Here is a 15,509-nt window from a genome sequence, read left to right on the forward strand (position 1 = left end):
ACTTTAAAAAAATTTTTAGATTTTGTAAAACCAGTTAGGCACTAAATATTTAAATGATTTTACATGATGATATAATGAAAAAACAAACCAGATATTTCTGGATATATAAAATTTAGGTATATTTTCGTTTAGAATTATAGGGATCGGCGTAAGTTATAATTTTATATAAAATATAAAAAATGATTCAAATATCTCTAATGTTTCACTTTATATTTCCTTTTTTTCGGCTAAAGTTTTTATCCTATGATTATGTAATAATAATTAGTGAAATGGTACCTAGGAATCAATTACATGTTTGAAAACCAAAGATTCATGATGTTTATTTATATTTGTTGGTGTAAAGAGAATCTTGATGCAAATAGCTTCTTTTTTTCACGCATAGTTTTATTATTCCAGACATGATGAGCATGTTATTACGAATTCTGTTCAAAATTTGAAGCATCCTTATTATCAATGAGTAAAAGTTATTTACAGCTTTTGCTAAATACTGATACTAAAAATTTTTAAGAATATTGATATGCGCAAAAAGTACGTATATTAATTGATAGTACGACTTCTTATAACTTTTGGTTCTTTGAGATAGTATATAACAAACATTAAAATCTAATATAATTAAAGCTGCTGAGTTAATATATTTAAAACCGATGATGCTACAAAAAATCTCAAACGTACATTCAGAGACGTAAATAGAACAAATTCGTATCTTATTTTTTGCATATCAGAATCATCTCTTACGTTAATCTTACAAAAATACCCGTTTTAAGTAAATACTTTGAAAAAGGTTCCCGAATGGGTTATTACAGGATTCTTAGGGATAAAATTGGCTTTGAATATAAAAACAACCTTGAGAAGATCGATTTGTATTTGTATATCTTTAAAATCTGGCTTTTTATATTATATGGCTGTTGGTTCATAACTTTTGTAGGTAATTCCGTTTTAATAAAGATAAAATAATATTAATTTGTATGTCTGATTTTTGTATTTGTAAGGAATAATTTAGAAAAGCCAAACTACTTTTGGAGAAAAAGAGGTTAAATTATATTCTAAAATATAAGTAATTTTTGCATATCTAAAGATAATACGTGTTTTACGGTTATTTTTAAATGTTAAAGAAATAAAAAAGTTATATGATTTAGTTTTATAGTAAAAAAAATTGATTTTTTGCATAATTGTTAACAAATTTTTTGAATAATGCATAAAATTCGATGTTATGTGAAAAAAACATAATCGAATTTATGACTTTTTACTTGTCTTCTAAATTTATGGCATAGTATTATTTGCAATTTTCATGTTAATTTTTTTTTTGTTTTTTTACGTTCTTTTTAAAATGTATATTTCGTGTCTACTTTGTTTTTTAAAGCACAAATCTTTTTAAATTTTATCATACACTAAAGCTATTGATGTGATTGGTTTAAATTCACTTTAAAATTTAACCATAACCAAGCTTATCTTTATTGTAATTGGGCTTTTATTATCAATTTTTGCTTTTTTGATACTTTATGCTCCTTTAAATCTAATATTTTACTGGTTATGATGGAATTTATTATATCGTTTTTGACGTTTATTCATCTAATTCACGAATAAAGCACTATTTTACCCTTTTTATATTACTATTTGATTTATCGAATCATTACCTATTTGTATGATAATTGTTGCATCTTTATTTAAACTTTATAGAAAATTATTATATGAGCAAATTTCCCCTGTTTCTTACTGTGTATGTGTTGTCACTATCGAAAAATTCTGGATTTTTTATTAGAAAAAAGAAGCATATAGAAAATTAAAAAAAATTGGTGTATTTAATACACAAGAATAAATATTGGTTTGTTATTTATCAATTTTTATTAATATTTTCGATTCAATAAATTTTTCATTTGGGGGTCTTACATAGAATCTCGATTTTTTTTCGCGAAATATTTTTTTATTTAGTTTACGATTTTTGGGGATTAAATAATTTTTTTCTCAATAATTATCTGTGAATATATCCATGCTTTATTCATTCTATTGTAATATATTTCCTCAAAAGGAATTTTTTAGACATAAAAAACATTTTTCTACATAAATAAATTATGATATTAAGAATAATCTTAAGCGTCTATAAATTTTAAATGGTGTATTTATACTGAAAAATAGATTTACCTTAATATAATAAATAAAAAAATATGATTGAAATTATTTAAGCATTTATTTCAAATAACTTTTGCAATTTTATTCAAAATTTTTAGCTATCGATTCTTTGCCCCTATTTAATTTATTTTCTGCTTTTTTGAAGCTTTTATCTACGAAATTTCTGGCTTTATTTCTTACGTTCTGCGATTTATTTTTTATATCATCTGTAACTATTTCTCTGCATTTGTTCAGAGTATTCGAATCTTTATCGCCTTTAGTATTTGTATTGGAACTTTCGAGCATCGAAATCGATCCTGCAAACCAAAATATTGAAATAAAAACATTCATTAAATACATTGATTTTATAATTTGAAAGCTATTTATAATCATATATCTCCTTTTAAATATTATATAGATTTCAAGATTTCCTAATTAATTTTATAAATGACTTTATACACATACTTAATGGGCATAATAACCCATTGATTTATTTATAAATTTAGTTGGTCAATAAATTTTTACGATCCAATAATAAATTTGATATTATAAATAAAATAATTTTTGTTTTTTTTCTGATATTATTTTATTGGTAGAATTTGGATTTTATAATTTAATTTAAATAATTAAGCCCCTCTTGTCTAAATATTTGATAAAGGAATTATTTTAAAAAAAATTAAATTGAATATCTTTTGCTGTAAATAAGTTTGACCGAAATTATATTGTATGTGTGTAAAAATATGAATTATTTTTGATAATAAATCAGACAAACATTTCTTCGATGATTACTATTTATATTGAAGGCTGCATTGGTAATTCTGCTTTCATCTAGAAATCAATTACTTAGGGCATAAACATAACTTACTTGTGTTATTTATATTTTAGACTATGTATAGGATTTCTTCTAAAGGAAAGTATACACAATATGAAGAGATATGTATATTTTATGGATTTAAAGCTGAAAATTTATATTTCGAACAAAAAAATGAACGATGGCAAAATAGTGAACTATGCCCATATCTGAAAAAAGATTTAGATTGCCTTTTTTATATCATAAATTTATAAATGTTTATAAAACCAGTAATTTTTATGATAGAAAATATTCGAACATTATTTTCGCCTTTCTGAGCCCATTATTTATAATTTCATGCTTGAATATATAAAATTCAATATTTTTTGTATTGAAAGGCAAACATGATATTATTAAACAAATAGTTGTTTTTACCTTTAATTCTAATTTTTTTATATTTTAAAGCCTTAAATAACATTTTTCTAATTCTAATATATGTTATGCTCAGAATTAATATTTGAATTTAGTTAATCGACAGTCTTTTTTATTTTTCGAATGTAAGAAAATAACAATAAAGATTTTATTTATTCGATGGGAAAATTACTAAAAAAAATAAAATATATATTCTTTATTTATTGTTGGTACTTTAGTTTTTATTGGCTAAAATACATTTATATATATAAAATTGTCGTTATATTAATGTGCCTTTCCGGTTGCAACAAAGAACTAAATTCAAATAAAAAAATAAAATTTAGTTAAGATGAACTTAATGAATTATTTTTATGATGTTCAGTTATACATTATTCAGGCTTGAAATCTCATATACCTTAAAATTTTTATACCTTTGTGTGATCACTTTTTTTATTTTTAATTCAAATTATTGTTTTCTTTTTTAAAATCTAATCTTACTTTTCTTTCTAAATTGAAAATTTCTCGAATTTCGTGAATTTTTAATTCGTAATGGATGTTTGCGTCATTATTTGAAATTTGATTTTTGCTAAATTTACAATATAAGCTTCAAAAAATAAATAATAGAGAAATATATATTATTGGTCAATTAATATTTAATATAAATTCATCTTCAAATAGGAAAATAATAAAATTATGGTAGTGATAATTGCATTTTATTTAGTAAAAATAAATTAAAAAACACAAAATTCGGGATTTATAAAAATTTAGGTCCTACATAAACATAAAATTGTGATATGATTTTTGCAAATATTTAAATAATATCAAAATTTTTTTCAGTTTCGAAATTTCAAATAATGCGAAAAGAGGACTTAAAAAAATCGCAGAATCATAATGAGATTCTTCGGGTTATAATATTACTGCATGCAAATTTTACATGTAGCATATTCTAAAAACATATTAAAGTAATTTTTATTTATGGGCTATATTTATAGTCGTAATTTTAGTTTTTGTTCTCAGGCACAGCTTGCTTGATACTCTGTGCACACAGTGTATTTATACTTTCGGCTATCTTCTCCTCTCCACAGTCTTCTTCAATACCCCTCCTTCTTTCGAGACCTATTAATTCAAGGGTTTTTCTCAATCCCAATGTTTGAATATATGCCTCAACCTGGTTCGTGACATCTAGTTCCTTCAGGTACCTTCTATGATATCGTGTAACCACACCGTCCCATGTTATAACATATGGAATAATTTTTGTCTTGCATTTGTATATTAATGATAGTTCAGATGCTAGCAGGTCATATTTTCTCAATTTTTCGTTTTCAACTATGTTTATGTTGTCAATACTTGTCACGCCAATTTCGATCAGTGTGATGCAGTTCTTCTTTTTGTCATATACAAAAATATCAGGTCTGTCGTTCGATAACTTGATGTCTGTTTTAATTCTTGTATCTACTTTGATCTCTGCGAATTCGTTTTCCATTATTTCTTGTACAGAGTGTCTGCGTATTTTTTTTGTTTTTTTGAAGTTGTATTTTCTTGCCAGCATAAAGTGAAGACATCTTACAATCTCATTGTGTCTTCTTGTATAGTCATGACCAAGCATTTTTTTACATCTGCTTGCTAAGTTGTCGACAGTTTTTATTGAGTCGTTACAGTGCGGGCACCTTGATCTATCTCCAAAGAATATGTTCCTATCCTGAATAAAGCAGAATCTAGCTTCTTCTAATGGTCTGATATTTCCATGTTGTAGCCACTTTGAGGATCCTGATATTTCTAGCGTTGTATTTTTATGAACATCGAAGAGTTTTGATGTAGTGTTTTTTGTTTTATTTTACACAATAAACTCTCTTTTTGTTTTAATTCAAGCGTAGAAAGATCCATGTCAACAAGGCCATATTTTGTTCTGAGGAATTCATTTATTACGGATAAGTGGGTTGAATTTTCATTTTCAAATTTCAATATCGCGGCTTTTCTGGGTGATTGTCCTTTTTCTTGGTTTAGAGTTTTATATAGTTGGTAAAGTATTCTTTCGGATTTAAACTCAATATTTGTCAATCCACGTCCTAGTTCATTTCTTTTAAGATATAATCTTTCTTTATTCGCTAGTTGTAAGTGTATTCCATTTTCTATTAATATTCGCCTAATTTCATCATCTAGCCTTTTATAATCTTCTGGTTCTAGCTTTAATAAGCCCACATAGTAGTTTATCAGTGATATTGCATATTCATTAATCGCCTTTATTATGTTTTTACCATATAGTTTTGTTTTGCATATGCTTTTTACTCTATCAAGCATTTCTTTTCTAATTTTGTCCATCGTTTCGGGTTTAGTTCTCGATTTGGAATCTTCCAGTATCCCGAGGTATTTATATCCATCTTTTCCTTCTATTACTGTGGCAATATCTTTGCAATTGATATTGTTAGTAGCTGATTTGGTAACATTAATTTCCATTCCTATACATCCGAAGAATTTTGTTGCTTCATTGGACATTAGTTTTAAGTTACTTTCTTCTTGCGACAAAATCTTTAAATCGTCAATGAAAAGGAAGTGATTGGTTGTAAATGCCTTCTTATCAAGGTTAATGGCTATTAAGGGAAACTTTTCATTTAATCGGCGGCTTAGCGGATCCATACAAAGAACAAACAGTAGTGGAGATAAGCTATCCCCTTGTATAATCCCCTTTTCAATTTTTTTCTTCAAAATTTCTTCATTGTTTAATCTTAGAGATAACTTCCAGTTTTTTGTTAACACGGATATAAAGGAAATCATCCATTCTTGTATGTTAAGATTTTTTAAGCAGGACAGGAGGTACTCGTGGTCGATTGAGTCAAATGCTTTTTTTATATCGAACCATGTTACGTGTAATTCATTATTATGTTGACTGTTTATTGCAACGTTTATCATGGCTTGTTCTTTAGCTCCCTGTACTCTTCTGACTGTACCAAGTTGGTTTTCTGATAGTAGGTTTCGGGATTCGACGTCTTTCTGTAGTATCATTGTGACAGCTTTAGTTGTCAATTTATATAAGTTTGACATACATGTTATAGGTCTGAATTTCGATACATTCAAAACTTCTTGTTTGGGTATGAGGTATGTGATCCCAGAGTAGAACCAACTTTTTACCTCTTTGTTTTCAAGGCATATTGATTTTACTGTTTGATATAATATTGGGTGTAATTTTGTGATTTTTTTGATGAAGAAGTTGTATATACCATCGCATCCAGCAGCTTTCCAGTTAGGCAGGTAGTTGATGATCTAGAAAAATTCTGTTTCAGAGATAAAAACCATTTGTGGTGTGTTTTCCAGCGCGTTTTTGCGCAGGTAAGTATCGTAGTTTAATATTTCCGTGCTTTTTGTCCACATATTTATCCAGAAATTCACAATATTTTCCTTATCTGCCTTAATTTCCGATTTTACCGTATCTGTCAATGCTCTATAAAATTGTCTTCTGTTGACTTCGAACTGGGTGTTTGTTTTTGTAAATTCTTTTCTTTTTCCATATTGCTCTATCTGTTTATTTATAATCCTTATTTTATCGTTATTTTTAGTAATCACTTCAAGGACATCATTTTTTTTGTCAAGTATTTTATTATGTTGTCTCATGATTTTTCTTAGAAACTTCGTCTCACTTTCTGGGAGTTTACCTGAGCTACTTACGTATGATTTGAGGGTTGTGTTGATTTGATCATATCTTTTTATTTTTTCCTCCTTTATTAGTACGTAGTTTAATCCTTCCTGGACAGATTTTGATGTTAACTCTTCGTAACTTTTTTGAACAGCTTGCAAGATCTTTGCTATATCGCACATGTTTTGAGGGCGGTGGTTAGTGATATGCGCATTAACCGCTAAATTCAGACCTTCAATTATATCGCTTTTAACTTTAGTATATGGTATTTTTCTTGTTCTAGGAGTTTCGTGATGTCCGTATAGGCTAAGTCCGTCAGTACTCTGAGAAATGTTTTTTTGCATCTGTCGAGGTTAATGCAATGGTTAAGTGTTTTATAGTCTTCCTCTTGATCGCTTTGTTTTCTTCTTTTCGTTTCTATTTCTTTGAACTTTCGGACTTGTCTTCTTTTCCCATCATTATCTTTTAGAACGTTTGATGATTTAGCTTTAATTTCAGTCATGCTCACATCACTATTGAAAATATCATTGTAACTCTTTAGGAACTCTTGCCAGCCAGATCTCGGCATTCTTCCGAATCGTTTTAGGATCGAGGTATAAGCCTCTTGAATCCATTGCTCTTTCTCGGCGGGTGTATTCTTGCAGATGGCTATGAGAGTAAGAAGAGCCCTGGTATGAATGCGTGTGGTCGTGTGAGTTTCAGGCAAGTTGTCTGTTGAGATTATCGTTACAGGATCGGTTTTTGAATGTTCATCTTTGTAGTTCTCCTCTCCTGTTTTTTCTTTATCCCCCATCTAAAAACATATAATTTATATTTAAAACTAATATTTATTGCCGTAGAATGCATATAAAGATTCCTTTAATCTTTTTAAATGACCATAAAAAATCATTTTAAATACATCAGAATTCAAAAGATAACACAGCTATTATAGAATATATTTACTCAAGTTTAAAAATATCGGTGAAGTTTAATGCCTTATATAAATCCTGCTTACTTGTTTTATGGTTAAAATGGTGTTAATATTAGTGCATCTTTCAAAAAATAGGTTTTATATTATTTTAAAACAGCTTGAACTAAATTACCTTGCTTATTTATCTCTGTAAAAATATAATTTGAATAAGTTAAATGTTTTTTTATCTTCAATAAAAAATTATATAACCAGCAATTTTTTTAGTCTATAAGATATTTTTTTATGTTTTTAATTTATTTTGTCTAAAAGGCGATATTCGTATTGTTTATCAACCAAGCTGCTGATCGTTTTATTACACTGAGGTAGTATTCTTAACGGTAAAATTTTTTTATGTATTATTAAATCTTAAAAATCAAACAAAATAACGACTCATTAAATAACTTATGGCTGATTTATAATAATTTTAGATTTTTTTTCATAAAAAAAACCCTTTTTCTATAAAACTTACCACGTGGCTTTAAATAGAAATAATTTATTCAGGGTAATTTCTAATTTTTATTTTATGCAATATTTTTATATGCTAAAATATATAAAAACATTTATACAAACAATAAAAATACTGGAATGTAACCCATTAGACCTCGATATACAACAAGTAAAATTGTTCTATATACAGATAAAATATAATTATGAAATTAGGAATGAACTTTTCGTTATACAAATGATAAAAAAAAATACAAATATAGCATTTTATGAAAATTAGTAATGAGAAAATAAAGGTTAAAGCATTGAATTATATTTAGACCAAATAAAATGCCGTCCTGATATATCCATTTTTTTTGTATTTATGTTTGAAACACACAGAAAAATCTCTAATTACAATTTTTGTTAGTTAACTCGACATTTTATCTGTGTATCTGAAATTTTTTACAAAAAAGTCTAATCTTTGAGTGTTTTGCGGTGTCTATCAATCAAGAAAAAGATAAATGCGAACATTAGACATATCTTTGCCAGCTATCTTTCATCAAAGTTTTTTCATGATAAATTAAAATACCACAGATCTGTATAAATAAACCTCTGATTCAATTGCCTTCTAAAAATTCTTTTCCTTTCAACCACACATTCGCATCAAAATGTCTGCAACCCCTGTGAAATTTATTTTATATTTAGAAATAAAATATATCCGCCAAAATAATCCCGTAAAGCCGCCTGTATACAGACATATGACTTCTCTTACAATGACCATATTTTTCACAAAATATCCCTCTATTATTTTATGATACTAATTGATTAGTTAAGGCTAGAAAATATAGATTTATTTAATAACTAGAGAATAGCCAAAAGTCTAGCCATTTCTTTCCTTCATCCTGATAAAATGCGATAATTTTAATGTTAAAAGTAATCGTATACGAGTGACAAGTTAATTCAACATATATAAGCTCATGGGGCTTCCATTTTTTTCTGGATTTTATTAGGACACTAACAAGCATTACAAAGTATATTTAAAATGAATAAAATCTTTTGATTGATGTTTTCTTTTTTAAAAACAAGAATATATATAATTATTCATATATATTATTTTCAGTAATAATTGTTTTTTAGAGGACTATTTTTTAATTATAAATTTACTATCATGACTAATATATCCTTCTTGGTTATCTGCGGTGTTATTTAATCGTGCCTGTCTTATAAATTATATATAGGGTGCATTAAATACACTGAATCAAAGGTTCAAAGAAGACACTCTATATGATTATGTCCACATTGTATTATTTTATTTAGCTAAATGTGTATTTAAAGAAACTTTTTTTACTTTACCTAATTTTTCATAAATCAAAACGCATAGCGATATGATATACAAAACTCTGAATTTTTCGGTAATATATTTTTAAAAGAAAAAAAAAGCAGAAATCTTTATATTTAGCCGTGCCAATTGATATACGGTTATCTGTAAATTTCTATTTCGGCTACAAAATACGCTTGGTAATTTACACATATATTTTAGAATAAATAGATGTTTTAAAAACATCATTTTTGTATATGTAATATGTAAAGAGCCTTCTTTTACATTGCGAAAATCTTATAGTTGTTTTTTTGTCGCTACGTGGCATTTTCGTTAAGAATTGATGCAAATTATGCTTTATGTTCAATTTAAGTTCGTGGAACGGGTAACTTTTTAGTTTCGAGATCTTACATATCAATCGTTGGATTATAACAATTTTAAAATGCATTTTTTAAAAATTAAAAAAAAAGAAACTTAACTGGATATTTTTAAAGGATATTTGATATATTTATATAAAATTTTTTGTTAATAGGCCAAGGCAGCAGTTGTTTATCTGTGAAATAAAAAGTCTGCATAACTTTCTTCTCGTTATAAATAATAATTGTGTATTAACAAATTTCCTATGCATCTATTAAAGAGAATGTGAGGTTAGATATTATATTGAATGCAAAATATAATATATAATAAAAGAACCCGAAAATAAATTTAATTGAATCTTATCATACACTAAAATAAGTATGTAAATTTAAAGGAAATATTTTAGTGTTTATGGCGCTTAAAAATAATCAATTTTTTTAAAATATGTCCATGGATTTATCTAAAAAAATATTTCCACAAAAAATAATTTTTTCAAAATAAAAAACTCATTTATAAACAGTAAAATATGTTTTTAAACTTTATAATATTTCATGCCTTTTAATTAGTTTAAATAGATAGCAACATCTCGTTTTCCATATATTTGTTGGTTACCAGACGCTGCTTGAAAATTTTATTAAAATCTTAGTTTTTAGTAAATGTTTATATATAACGCGCATATAAATTTAATTTATATATAAGTTTAAATCTTAATATATTATAGATCATATGTTTTTTTTTATATTTCAAGCATGTCTTTTAGATTATTTTAATGATGATGATTTCTTTTTTCTTAGCAATAAAAAAATCCGTTCTGATTGGTTTTACATGCATTCAAACAACATCTATATGATTTTAAACCTTTTCAAAACTTAAACAAGCCATTATTCATAGATTAGATAATTTTATTCGAAGGCTACGGTCTAGCGTTAAAAAACAAATTTAACTATTATTAGAATATTCCTCTTATTAAAACTATTATAAATTCCGAAAATTTGCTTATAGGTAACATTTTATGTTTTTATAGTTTTATTTAATGCAGTAAGAATTTAAAAAATATTTGAAAAATATTTGGCACATTGTGTTTATTTCATCTATATTTTTAATATATTTTGTCAGCATTTCTCTCTTTGTTGTTTTCATATAAGATAGAAACACAAAGAGTCGTAATTTTCTTACTGCATTTATTGTGATCTGCAAATATGTTATTCGAATATAGCCGTTGGTCGGTTTTTTATTGGTAAAAAGGATCTTTTAGTAAATATTCAAAATTAAATAACTTTTGTGGCCTTGAATCTGAGAATATGAAATTTAATTAAAAAAATTTTATTATCTTACAGATAATAAAATAAAATCATAATATGGTTACCCACAATCATTGAATAACAACCAAATTATTTATGATTATTCGCAATAAAGTGCATTAAAATCCAATAAAAATTGTTCTTTATAATTATATTTAATCGTAATATTATTCGTTTTTTTTAAGATTTCTGTTATAGAGAGAATTCAGCACAGTAAATGAAGGTATTGCGCATCTTTTGACAGATGTAACCATTTAGGCTTACATAAAGGTATATTTAAAACCAATATTTGAATTTCAGATGAATAACATAAATTTAAAATAATCAAAAAAGCGTAAAATTCATTTTTTTTGCAGTAAACTCATATATAAGAAACAAAAATATGGTTTATATGTTATAATATAACAATGCCCCTATGATCTATACATAAAAATCCTTAAATAATATAAAACTATTATTATGCTGCTAGCGGAATTTAGGGGATAATATAATCTTAAAGAATAAAATAGAAAATTCAGTGATATTTTAGGCCTTTGAAGTGTATTTATCTATTATTTAGAGCATCTAAATATACTTTTTATTGATATTCATGCGTTTTTTTATCACGTAATATCCAATAGTATATATCTTTTATTTTCTATTATAAGATTTGAAGCATATATTTTAATATTTAGCTACAGATATATTAAAAGGTATATTACGGCCTAAAAAATCATTTCTTTTTGAACACTAGTATATTTTTTAATTTATATTAAATTATGGCAAAAAAATTGTAAGTATTTATCCTAATAAAATTTACAAATTACTCATACTCATTAAAATCACAAGTTTTTAATGCTGGTCGTTTTTTTTTATAATGGCTAGGAACTCATAAAAATATGTCGAAGCTTATATGGTTGGATTAAATCACCTACATCGAATACTATGTAGTAATTCAATTAAAATTTATAAGATTCATTATCATGTTTGTTATCTTTGATAATATGATATTAATATAAATAAATATATATACAGATTAGAGGTAACTCGTCGTATTTAAATTTTCATAAAAAATTATGCATATAAATTAGTTTTAATATCATTGAATTCCATAAAATTTTTAAGTTTTACATTTGTATGTTTTAATAATATCAGATCAAATTTATATGATGATATTTATCTAACTTTAACATCTCCGTAAACTAACTTTGGTAAGCCCATTATTTTAAACCATTTTTCGTATTTAAGTTTTAGAAAAAACAAACTCTCGTTTTTTATATGTAAGAGTATACATGCTCATCAAAAAAATAAATTAGACAAAAAAGTATAAATTGTTATAAATTCTATATTCAATGCAAGTATAGGTTACTAATCTATTTCATAAATTACGGCGCGAAAAATATCAAATATATTGTTTTTTATGTGTTTATATTAAATATTAAATTACTGATATTCTATGTTTCTTTATTAATGAATCACAAATCATGATTGTTTTTAGCTAACTACTCTATAAGAAAATCCAGGTATAGAAGACTAGTTGGCCTATAATTCATATAATATAAAATTATATAACCATGAAAATATTTTTAATTTAGGGGATATACCAGAAAAATAGCGTCTTATTATATATTTCCAGATTTTCAATAAAATCCATAGATACCAAAAACTAAATAAGTAAAAAATAAAAACAAATATAGGAAATTATATTCCCCTTTTATGAAATATATATTTAGCTAATTGGCATATATATATATATACAATTTGCAATAAAAAAAATATGTCTTTTGAGTGGAAAAATGTGAATGTTCGTGCGATAAATAAAAATAAAGGTCACGCGTCTAGATACATAGAACTTTTGTGTGATTCATCTGGATGTGTTTATTCAGGCGAGATGATGGCGATAATGGGACCTTCTGGGTCTGGAAAATCCACGCTTCTGAGTGCATTGGCTGGGATAATAGAACCCGGAACTAAAACGTCTGGAAAGGTTCTTTATGGTGGAAAATCGCGTAATAATACATGGTACGAAAAAATATCGTATCTTGAATCCGAGCCCGAATTCTACGAGAAGCTTAGCATTGAAAAGTATTTAGATTTTACATCATCAATTAGGAAAAAAAATGACAAAGAGTATCGTGGATATCTTGAGTCAGCATTAAATATTCAAGATACATTAAAGACTGAAATGGGAAAATTAAGCTCTGGAGAAGTGAAACGGGCTTTAATTATCTGTGAGCTAATAAAAAAATCAAATGTTATTTTCCTTGATGAGCCCACATCTGGAATAGATGCTCCATTAGCATACAAAATGATAAAGCTCTTAAAAAATATAGCCGCAAAAACAGGCACAATTGTCATATTAACCATACATCAACCGAGTGCAAAGATTTATAATCTTTTTGATCAAGTTTACTTGCTTGGTGATGGAAAAACCATCTGCAACAAAAGAATCCATGATTGTGAAGCATATTTGTCTAAAAATGGCTTGATTCGTGATGCAGATACTTCCTTCCCCGAATTTTTGGTAGAAATTACTTTTAAAGATCATGAAGACTTATATCAAGAAATTAGAAGAAAACAAGAAATCGTTGAAAATTTAATTCAAGAAAATATAAATTTTACTGGAAAACGAAAATATTCAGCGTTTAATAATTTTTTTTCTGTTTTAACACCAAGAATTGATCATTTTTTTATTATTCTTAAAAGAAGATTTGTATTGGATATACTTAATTGGAAACGCTATTTTTTGAGTTTATCACTAAAAATAATTTCATTGATTATAATCACATTTCCCTTGATAAGAACAGTTTGTCTCTTAAAAAGTGATATTAAAAAAGGATTGAGTAGTATTTATTGTGAATTTGCATATGATTGTGAGTCTTATAGATCTATGTCTCGCCCAGAACAAGAAGAATATGAACAAGGCATCATATCTCTGGCGGAACTAACGGCAATATGTGTTCTTCTTCCCCTCATTTTTCTCATGCAATCCATAAGCTGTATTACTGCCTTCAACACAGATTATAAAATAATTCGCAAGGAAGTAGAACGTCGATTATATTCCATACCCACATATTATCTCTCGATTTTTGCCTACGAAATGTTCCAGCAGTTTTTATTTTTGGCTGTTGCGTATATATTTCTATTTTTTATATCGCCCGTCTCAAATGTAACCGGCCTCACGGAAATTTTTTGCACTTTAACATTCACATCCGTGCCATTTTCACTATTTATTGGATCTATTTCAATGAATAAAAAGATAGTGACTTTGCTAACGATAACAGTGTGCATCAAAATAGCATTGCCCACATTTATTCAATCGGTTTTAAGGAACAAAGTCGACGGCACAAATTATAAATTCTTCGCTAAATTGTCATACCTCAATATTCTATATCCTTTTTATTTTTACATGGCTTATTACATGCAAAAAAATATAAAAATTATATATTCAAATATACCACTTTACATGAAAAATTTTCTTGGAAATATTGGTCTATCGGAAAGGGAGCTTTTAGAGGATACATGCACCTTTATAGGGTTACACGAATTTAGTGAGAGTACTTTGAAGATTATGGCAATACTAACTCCTTTTATATGTGTCCTCGCTGCCATTATGCTGCTTCTATATAATCTTCGACCTAGATTTAGACCAAAATTACAATAAATAGTTTTTTTGTTCTATGTGAATTTGAATTACATAATGTTGATCTATTATAGAAAATAACACAGGCTAAGATACCTTGCTAATAAATTACAATCAAAGAGTTCAAAAAATATAAAAAGTTTGTAATAAATAATTTAAGTATATTTGATTCTAAGCAGCATTGGATTATGTATTTTTATATTTCGGCAAAATTCGTCGTCAATTTACTATCTTTATTTATTTTCTACTTAAGGAAGTTGCATTTTTTTTGATAATATCTTTTAATTACATTATAACATCACCCAGTGTTCACCTACATTACTTCAAGTAATCATACTCACCATGTATTATATTTTTAATGTATAAAAAAATTTTATCCATCGTCTACAATCACATATATACATGCTGTGTGGTATGAGTTTTTTCTATTTTGTTACAATTGGATGACTTAGAAAGAAACCACTTATTTTTTCGTGTCTTTTCAGTGGTTTTTGTGTAAATATTTTATGCTCATTAAGCACCTTTTTAACGTGACTATCATTCACTAAATTAAGTTCCAAATTTTAATGGGTGAGGGAAAGTTGAACTCGAGCCACTAATA

This window comes from Rhyacophila brunnea, unplaced genomic scaffold (assembly GCF_057557595.1).
Source record: "Rhyacophila brunnea isolate RB1 unplaced genomic scaffold, BYU_Rbru_1.0 scaffold_75, whole genome shotgun sequence".
NCBI lineage: Eukaryota > Metazoa > Arthropoda > Insecta > Trichoptera > Rhyacophilidae > Rhyacophila > Rhyacophila brunnea.